This window comes from Lygodium microphyllum, chromosome 19 (assembly GCF_053477565.2).
Source record: "Lygodium microphyllum isolate KBCC chromosome 19, Lygodium_microphyllum_v1.1.10, whole genome shotgun sequence".
NCBI classification, from domain to species: Eukaryota; Viridiplantae; Streptophyta; class Polypodiopsida; order Schizaeales; family Lygodiaceae; genus Lygodium; species Lygodium microphyllum.
The window spans coordinates 16542435-16549017 of NC_141153.1; positions in this window are offsets into that span (position 1 = coordinate 16542435).

Below are 6583 nucleotides of genomic sequence, written 5' to 3' on the forward strand. Positions count from 1 at the left end.
AGGTTTAAGCACCCCCTTTTTCGTGAAATCCTCACTTCCAGGTTTCAGACCCTTTTCCCATCGACCCTACTTCAAGGAGGAAACCTTCTAAAAACCGTTTCCGAAAGACGGTGCAAGCTGTCACAAAGGGAGCTACGCGTGCAAAAAGGAGACGGTCAAGGTCATAAATCTACATCTAAGACGGAAAGGCCGCATTCGCGATGGCTCCTAAGAAAGCCCAAGGCACGATTGCAGGAGGATCGTCTCCTAACATCCACGTGGACGTCTCACCACAAGTTCAGGTTTTTCTTCCTAATTTGTATTTTACGTGCGTGGATGATTTTTGGAGATAGGATGCATTCTTTGTCCTAAATACTTTGGTTAATTTAAAAGAATTAGCTCACGACGAAAGAGTTCGGTCATTAGTACTTTCAATAAAATAAGCAAAATAAAGTGAGCAAAAAATTGATATGCATTTCTAGCAAGTAGTTTTTGTGCATTGCAATGAATTGAAAGTAGATTAATGTCCATATTTACAAAACGGAATTATGAAAGTACACTCCGATTAAGCATGAAAGGAATAAACCACATATTGCATTATTGAATATCTTTTTTTTAGAATGATTCTTAAAGAAAGTTATTAGCAATCGTAGAAAATTGCTAGGACTACATGAAGAAGATTTAATTAGGCAAGTGGTCTAAGAACTTAATTTAATGGAAGGGTGTGTAAGTTGTGCATACGACAAATTCATACGGAAATGAAAGTAGTAAAAGACTACATGTTTTAGCATGAGTCTTGTTCGCATGTTATAGAATGATTAATTGGAATTAGGCTATAACCTAACCTATACTTGATCTTAAACCGAAAACATAGGATTTGAAAAACAACTTACACGTAGACAATAAGTCATGGTTATGAAAATGATAGCATAATTATCTTCAAGAATAGATAGGTTAAATTGGCATAAACCCAAACACTTAAAACCGTGAAGTACTCATTTAGAAAAGGGTTAATTCAATGCAACGTATCCCAAGGAATTGTCTAGGGTTAGCCCAGTGAAGACATTGACCTAGTCGCACGCATTGCCAAAAACTGAAACTCCTATACCCTACATACTTTCCCACATTCACGGAATGTAGGGACAATAGGACATACTTGCGAGAAGTGTTCTAGGGTTTTCCTAAGAATCTCTCGCTAAAAAGATGAAACTAGAAACCCTAGGACTAACAAGTCGGCCTAATGCCATCAGGAAACAGATTATTTCGTGACTCCATTCGATGGGTAAATAGTCCCATAATTGATGTGACACTTGTGCATCAAGTTGTAGAGTCGCATGATCTTGTGATTTGATCACAAGGGAATGGAAAATTCCTCAGAGTGAGATTGGCAGACTCTTATGCAAGCTATCTTGCAAGAGGATGAATAATCATCCTAATATAGTATCTTTCCGGGGTAAAGATAATTGCTTGGAAGCAAAGGACAAGCCAATAAATTGGAATAACATATGAACTTAAGGTATTGATCAAGTCGGGTTAATAGGGTACACCCTAACCCAGGATATAGGGGATCTTGCCAAGTCGGAAGTAATCCCGGATCGAGTGTTGGATGCATTTGGAAAGAAGGATTCACTCCTTAGCAGTTGGCCAACAATAACGACCAATGGAAATGATTGTGCTTGTTACAAATTTAAGAGAACTGTTTTACTTTATTTGATCAAAGAATTAAAGGATAAATGGATGTCTAATGCTTCAGGTTGAAAGGCTGAAGCGAGAGGCAGCTTCAGTTACCCCCGATTGTAACATGTCCACTTGTATCTTCAGGACACATCTTAGCAGTCCATCGGAAAGGATGTCTAGAAAGCTTCACCCAACACTCCCATGAGATGTTACGGGGTTTGCGATCTAGTGCTTTCCGCATCTGCCACATAGCGGAAGTATTCCGGCCGTTTCTACTTAGGGCCGACCTGAATTAGGGTTTTCCTTATTGGTCATTTCCTAACGGCAACTAGCGTCGGACCCAAGCGGACTACTTTATGCAGAAACACCAGGTCCAAAACGGATTCACACTGCACTTGGTTCAACGAGAATGGGAAATGAGAGGGATGCGAAGCTCAACCTCTCTACCATAAGGCATAGCCCCATTCCGTTCCCCTAAAACAACGTAAATTGGGATCAATTGTAACTCTAGGTCAACGCTTTTGTTGTGCGTGTTCTTGATGATCTTCTGGCTGTCCATCGTGATTTGAGAAAAGTTCCCAGCCAACGGGGACCACCCATCCGTAGGACGCACCTATGGCCACATCCACGGCACTTTCCTCATGTTGTTTTAGTTATTTAATTACCTAGCACATTTAGTTGGACATGTAACAACCAGCTTCTTTAATTAGTCCATTAGGCACTGTTTCTTTCATGCAATCATATCACTTGACATAGAAGAACAATATCAAACAAGTTCCTTATTAATAGGTTATCATATTTATATTTGAAATACAAAAAGTCCAGCTCGTAGGCTTATCCACAATTCGCTCGAAGGCTATCTAGCAATCCACAGCGATCACTAATCCAAGTTTTCACCCGTAGACTAGTATGCGGGCCTCGAGATCAAATCTCGAGTCACGTTAGACTCTTGTGCAGGGCTCGTAAGGTGAGGGATTTACGCCAGAGCCCTCCTTGGCACCCAACCGTCCTCCTGCTCCAAGTAGCACTCAATTGAGAGACCTCTCACAGCAGAATCGGTCCACTTTTCCGATGCAGTTAACAACCCCCTTGGTTAGGGTCAGGCAGGTAATCGGGGGTAACTGAAGCTGCCTCTCCCTTCAGGCCTTCAACCTGAAGTATTAGATATCCATTTATCTTTTAATTCATTGATCATACAAAGCCAAATGGTGCTCTTAAATCTGTAACAAGCACAAACATTTCCATTGGTCTTTTTTGTTGGTAAACTGCTAAGGAATGAATCCTTTCTTTCGAATGCGTCCAGCACTCGATCCGGGATGACTTACAACTTGGCAAGATCCCCTATTTCCTGGGTTAGGGCGTACCCTACTAACCCGACTTGGTCAAACCTTAAGTTCATAGACTATTTCAGTTTATCGGCTGATCTTTTACTTCCAAACAATTATCTTTACTCAAGAAAGATACTATAATAGGATGATTATTCATCGTCTTGCAAGATAACTTGCGTAAGGACCTGCCAACATCATTGCGAGAATTGGCCATTCCCTTGTAATCCAATCACAAGATCATACGACTCCGCACTTGTTGCACAAGTATCGCGTCGAACTATAAGACTATTCTACTCATCAAATGGAGTCATGAAACAAACTGTTTCTGATTACATTAGGCTGACGTTGTCAGTCCTAGAGTTCCAAGTTCAATCTCGTAAGATTCTTAAGGACAAACCCTAGATCACTTCCCAAATATGTTTCACTGTCCCTACATTCGGTGAATGTGGGCAAGTATTTAGGGTATAGGAGTTTTAGTTTTAGCAATACGTACGATTAGGTCACGTATTAATTCCTAGCGAATTTCTTGGAATTTAACTCATTCTACACGATTATTCCGCGGTTTAGGTGTTTAGGTCTATGCCAATTTGTTTAACTCTTGATGATAATTATATTATCATTTCCACATGACTCGTTGTCTACGTGTAAATTGATTTTCAACCCTAACTTATCGATTTAAGGTCAGGCATAGGTTAGGTTAACTCCAACTAATCTTCCTATAACTTGCAAACAAAATTCATGCTAACAAGCAACCTTTTACTAATATTTTATGCAGTTGACAAATGATAATTGCCTAGAGTTTATGCATCGTAAGAATCATTTCATGCCTTGCACTTTCCTAATGATTCCTAGCACTTTCCATGATGATTCATTGCGAAGAGGATATGGGTTAATAATGCGATATGCAGTTTATACTTCCATGTTTAAACGAGGTATACTATTTTAATTCCGTTCTATAACAACGGACATTAATCTAATTTTAATTCATTGCATTGCATAAAGCTAGTTAGTAGAAATGCATTTATGCTCCCTTTATTTTGCTTGTTTTATTGAAATATTAATGACTAAATTTCTCCGTCGTGAGCTAATTTTTCTAAAGCATTTAAGACAAAAAATGCACCCTATTTCCAACAATTATCTTTGCACGATTGAGTTATAACAATATCAAATAAAAATGAGGAAGGGAAACCTGGACTTGGGGTGAGATGTCCACGTGGATGCTAGGAGACGACCCTCCTGCGGGCTGCGCCTTGGGCTTTCTTAGGAGGCATCACGAATGTAGTCCTTCCATTGTGGATGCAGCTTTACAACTCCTTTTTGAAATTCCGCTGTGGCACCCTTTTGCGATAACTTGCACCGTTCGTCGAAAGCAATTTTAGAAGGCTTCCTCCTTGAAGTAGGGATTTCAAAAAGGGGGTGTTTCAAAATCTTTCACGAATAAGGCCCATTAAAGCTATGGGAAAGGCTTAATGGCCTTATAAAGACTCACACGAATGGGGAATAAAAGGTGTAAAACAAAAGGGAGTATAAGGTTCCTTAGGGAGGAAATTTTGTGGATGGGGTGTTATATGCAAGGGCACGTGAAGGCTTTGAAATTCCCGGGGGGTAGGGGTTGTTTTGACAATCCCTCACGAACCTCGGCTAGGAGGGAAAAGAAAAAAGGACATGAAAGGCCTAAGGGAACCCTTAGGGAGAGATTTTGAGGGGGTGGGAAAAAAAGGGCTTAGGGAGGTCTTAGGAGGGAATTTAGGGGGGAGGGAAGGCCTTAAGGGAGCCTTAGAGAGGAATTTTAAAGGAGGAAAAAAGTATCCTTAAAGGCTATAGGAAAGGGGTGTAAGGGCCCTTAGGGGAAAACTTGGAGGGAGGTGGTAGTCCCAAAGGCCATAGGAAGGGGGCCTAAGGGAGCCCAACCTTGGAAGTTTCCAAGGCTCCTTGGAAAGGCATGTGGGGGGAAAATGATTCCCCCAGACGTGACACGACCCCCAGGCAGCGTTGAGAGTTTGTTATTCCCCCAGCGTTGAGAGGGGAAAAGGATAGGGAACTCTTCTTAGGGCGTACGCGAATGAAGACCATGTCTCCTTCTTCGAAGACTCTATCTTGATGTTTTAAATCTGCTTATGCCTTCTGTCTATCCTTGGCAGCTTGGATGTCTTGTCTTATTGACTTTATTTGGTCATCCATCTCTTCCAACATCTGCCTTGAAGCTTCAACCCTTAAGGTTGGATCTCAAAAGTTTAGGGGACTTCGACAGTCATGACCATACAATGCCTGGAAAGGGGTCATCTAAATGCTTTGTTGGTAAGAAGCATTGTAGGCAAATTCAACCAAAGGCAAGTATTGAATCCACCTCTTCGGCTCACGACAGTAGTATGCCCTAAGTATATCCTGGATGACTTGATTTACTCGCTCTGTTTGGCCATCTGTTTGGGGATGGTAAGCTGTGCTAAAACATAGTTGAGTTCTAATGGCTTCAAAGATGGCTTTCTAGAAGTGTGAGGTGAAGAGAGAATCACGATCACTAACGATTCTTCTTGGTAGCCCATGTAGTTAGAATATCTCCTTGATAAACAATCTTGCAATGTCTGAGGCTTTATAGTTTGTCTTTACTGGAATAAGGTATGCAACCTTAGTAAGCATGTCAACCACAACCATGATGGAGTTGTATCCTCCCTGGACTTGGGGTAGGCCTACAACAAAATCCATACTGATGAATTCCCATTTCATTTGGGGAATGTCAAGCGGTTCCAGCTTCCCTGGCATCTTGACATGTTCGGCTTTGATACGTTGACAAGACAAACACTCGGTGACATATTTGAGAACGTCACCTTTAAGCCTCTCCCAATGGTAGCTCTTCCTAACTACATTAAGAGTCTTGGCATGGCTAGGATGTCCTGAGAAAGGGAAATCATGAGCTTCCCACAATATCTTCTACTTAAGTGATTGACTTGCCGGTATACACAGCCTCGTTCTATAGTAGACAAGTCCACTATTGATAGAAAATTCATGATACTTAGCCTGCAGCTTTTGGTTCTGATCCTTGATAGAGATCTCCCTTAGCATTGTTTGGTAGGCCGGGTCATGGCATGCATACTCTCTAGCTAACTCAAGTATTGGATTATTTGGCATAGATACGTTTGTAGCTAGAGACCTAGCTGTTGATGGATTCTGCAAGATTAGTGAATTAAGAAATGCCTTGTGACTAAGTGCATCGGCAACTACATTCTCTTTTCCTGGTCGGTACTTGATTTCAAAGTCATACTCCTCCAGTACTTCAATCCACTGACGTTACCTCATGTTGAGCTCGTTCTGGGTAAAGATCCACTTGAGACTCTTATGGTTAGTTAAACTAGTGTAAACTTGTTACCCAATAGGTAGTGTCTCCAAAGCTTTAGAGCATGGATGATAGCTAGCAATTCCAGATCATGCGTAACATAATTCTTCTCATGACTCTTCAATTTCCTTCAAGAGTATGCTACAGGATGACCTTCCTACATGAGCACACATCCCAAGGCAAGTGTGCTAGCATCAGTTACTACTTCGAACTCCTTATTGAGGTCTGGAAGTTTTAAGATAGGTGCTGATACCAAACTTTGCTTCAA